The following is a 4239-nucleotide window of genomic DNA, read 5'->3' on the forward strand; positions in this document are numbered from 1 at the left end:
ACAGCATGCAAGTCAACTTCAATATATAATTGAAGATTAAAAGAGAAATGGTGTCTTTACCCTTTCAGAGAAACCAGGAAATTTGCAGTATATGATGTGAAAAAGAGAAGTTCAAAATCTTATTTCCACTCTGAAAATAAGTTAAAAATCTTCTTTGAATTTTTGCCCTATATAATATTTTTGTGCTGCTCAGTTTACTCACTTTTGCTGAAGTACAGAAACATTAAAAGGGCCAATATAAAGAACATTAAACTAAAGATATATTACATTCATTATAAATTATTTCTTTGTTTTGACCCCTTACCTTACAGTGCAGCTTTCCTCATCCTACTTAATTCACCTTGAACTGGTAAAATTAAATTGGTTTGTATAGTTTTCTTGCAGGGCAAAATATAAATAATTTGAAAATGTTAAATTCCAAATAGTGGTACTTTCTTTTTTTATCAATATTATGTGACAAAAATCCCCTTTTCAACTTAGTATTCGCTTTTGAAAAGCTGAAGTTTCAAAAAATGCGGAATAGTACTCATTGCACGTAAGAAATCTTGAGTCAAAGACTTAAAGAATTGGATTTATTCAGTAATTAATATGTGCCAGATGCTAAATGGTGACTTTCGTCAGTGGTGGTGTGAGGGCTGGGATAACTTACTTTCTTTACCTTCAGGGGCATGGACTGCTGCTTGGGTAGCACGAAGGCATGCTAAATCCGCTCTCCTGGTTTTCTAATATTGCTAGCAGACTCCTAACGCAGTAAGCACCGAAACCTGGTTAGGAAAGTTGAAAGCCTGGGTAAAATGGTAAGCCCTGTGCTTTCATACAGTCATCACTCCTGAGAGGGAAATCCTCATTCTTCTTATATTGGGGGCGAACACAAGGGAGGTGCTTTCATGTGAGTGGATGGCTTCTTCCTCGTTATAACTCCAGCTTTCAGCGCTTAGACCAGCCCGTACATTTTCTTGTGAAACCATCCAATTAATTTTTCTAAGCTGAGAAAGATTTGGATCTAATCCTGCAAATGAACTGGGGGACTTTATGTTACTGCGATTAACATGGTTCCCACGCATAAAGTTCACTAAGAAATATTGTTGTATTCTCATCCAGGAGTATAACTTGTTATCCAGCTGCAACGTAACTGTAAGGTATAATTGTGTGAAAACGCTTTGTTCAGGTCCAGCTTTGTCAGTTCAAGCCGTATTGCACATAGTCCATGTTTATTGCAAGTGAGAAGAATTTCCACATGATGTGGGATAAACAGCCTTATGGCTACATCCATTTAGGAAATGTTGCAGGTGGGCCTCCAGACCAAGTCACCCCCTTGCAGAAAGTGAGGGGTAACTAGGTAGCACTCACATCTCAAACCTAATAAAAAGGCGTAAAAGCAACCTAATGATGGCATAGCACTTCTCTGAGGGAGTTAAGTTTTCGTCCCAAAAAATTTGTCATGGGTTTGCCATGGAAAAAAATACTCCTTACTGCTGTTTCATGTATTTCAATGAGAAAGAGAGCATTGACTAGGAAAAATTGCTTTAATTTCAAGTATCTTCCCAAGCCATCCTGTACTGCGCAAGTTTTCATACCCAGCTTCCAGAGTGTGATAGGCCCTAGACTGCTATCCTTCCTGCAGAAAAAAAGAAAACTTCTGTGGACTTTAACAGAGGTTTTCATGCCACATCCCAAGTGAGTTTCTTAGAAGTGGAATTGTGCCATTGCAAGAAGTTTGCATGCAACAAATCAAGCAGAAATAAAGAAAGTAAGACTATGAATCCGAAACACCAACGCCTATAAAAGTACTAAATAAAATGGGACTTTGGCAATGTTAAAGAATAATATAAAGACTTTATTGAAAAATAATTTGGAACACGCAAAATTCCTGGTTTGTGAGAGCTACATATAAATTGATATATAAATCATTGTATTATACGTAGTATCGCAAATTATCTTAATGTGCGTACTAGCTACAACATATCCTTAAGGTCACTAATGACTAATTTAGAAAGTTGTAGTTAGGGAGCATTTTAAAAACGCACTGAGGCAGGGTCACTTGATAGCACTTGTAAAACACAAGAACATAAACCGGGTGTCATGCTGTTACATTCTTCTACCACTAAAACCTGGCTTAACACCATAATTAAAAGTTTTAAGCAGAGAGAACCTGGTGCCAATTCAACTGAAAACCTCACTGAGTTTATTCTTTTGAAAGATAAGAAGAGCACTTGTTACACAGTGCACTTAAATATGTGTACTGATGTAAGATTTACTCTGAGGCATTTTGAACTGATTGATTTATCAGTTTAACACCTTTATTTTTGTGAGTGTGAGTGTGTGTGTGTGTGTGTGTGTGTGAGTGAGTACACAGCTGACAAAGCATGGTGACCTAGTAACTTGGTCCCAAAATAAACCGTAATAAGTCGCAGAGCTAGGCACAACTCTCTTGGTCTTCAGCTACAGCCATTCCAGACAGGAAATCTGTGGGGTTACATACAAAATGGCCTCAGGATTGGACCCTTTATTAAAGGTCCTCTGGCACGGTTAAATCTCTGTATTAAGGCTATGACTCAACTATAAAAAAAAATAAATCACCAGAGCCTGAGAGCGGGTTAGAAAATCTTAGCTGGAAAACAGTTTCTTTTACACTTATCCTGTAAAACACATACATAAGCACACATTGTTCTGTTCATTTCAGACCTTAGACTTTGAATGTAAACAAAAGCAGAGTAGTTCTGAATTAATGGGACTGAAATAAGCAGTTGCTTTTCTTGATAACAGGAGAAAAAGAACGGATGCGATGTTTTGCAGGCCCGGGGCTCCTCTGTGGTATTTCATAAGAGTTTTTCTACACCAGTCAAAACTCAGCACACTTACTGTGCATATAAAACTGCCTAAATATTTCTTGCAGTCGATTCACTTATGAGAAATCTTTAGCAAGATGTGTAAAACATTTAAAAGCTACCTTCTCCACTTGCTAGATAATAGTACAGGTTATATAACCTAACATAAAAGATTTTTCACAAAAGAAGGAAAAAACAAGGAACTTTAAATACAAAACAGCCTATATTTAAAGACCCATCAAGGCTGTGTCAGAAGTGACAAAAGATAGGAAAATAGAATGACATTGACATTCTGATCTTAATTCACATCATTTAAAAGTGGCAAGTTATAGCGCACTTTCTCTTAAACTTCTGAGTTTCATGGATCTCGCCAGAATACTGCAAAGCTGTGCAGAAATACATGGCGATTAGTTACGTAAAGAGTTAAGTGTATAGATATATACATCTCACTGAAGCTTAGCAAACCAAACTCTGCCCTACTTCTAGGCACACAAATTCACTGAAAACTAACAGGCAAGCAAGAGTGAACAGCGCTGAAGCTTCGACACACATCGCTGGTAAATTGCTCTCCAAAAGAAGAGGGAATGCTTTGACCAAAAAAGCTGTATGTGTTTGCTTTCTAAGGTGTTAAATACCTTTCTGTTTGGAGCTCTGTACTTGATGCCAAACTCATGCAGGGCAACAAGGAACAAAGAATCCTGCTGGTATTTTCACAATTCAGGAAAGGGGGGGGTGGGTGGGTTTGTTTGTTTGTTTGTTTGTTTGTTTCAGATATAGCACTTATTTTATAACTGCTATGGTTCTTCTTTAGGTTGCAGTTATGATGGCAAAATCTGCTGAGCTCGCCCATCACGTTTCCAGAGATGCTTGCAGCTCTGTGGAGGGAGTTGTTTTGTTCTGTTCCTGCACAGCTTTTGAGCACTTTGGTGACAGGCATTCAAGCATTTGCAGATTTGGCAGCCATACTTCTGAATGTCAAGACTTGACCCTGGCACATGGCGAACGTCCTCTATTTCTGAGGAGTTGGGAGGGCTCCGCTGCCTCGGGAAGGGTGCTCACGACCAACCTTTTAAAAGCATTCTTTGTGCTGGAAGATTTAGACACATGAGAAGCGGTGCTTTTGTAATTAGGAGGGTGTTTTATCTCCAAATCTTTAAACAATTTTTAGAGGTGTAACTCCCACTGGAACACTGTTTATGAACTTGGTAAATATGAGAATTCCGGTGGAAACGAAATACACAAGTGGGCTGAAGGCTGAGTCTTGCAATGGCTCGTGTGTAGGTGTTTTCGGTGGCATAAAAAGAGAAGGTGAGAAGGACACATTTTGGTCCATTTCCCCGTGGCCCCCTTGCCATTTTAGGCAAGTAACAGCTTCAGAAGGATGGAGAATCGGCTGCCACAAACCGCCCCA

Source organism: Charadrius vociferus, unplaced genomic scaffold, assembly GCF_000708025.1.
Source record: "Charadrius vociferus isolate BGI_N301 unplaced genomic scaffold, ASM70802v2 scaffold380, whole genome shotgun sequence".
Taxonomy (NCBI): Eukaryota; Metazoa; Chordata; class Aves; order Charadriiformes; family Charadriidae; genus Charadrius; species Charadrius vociferus.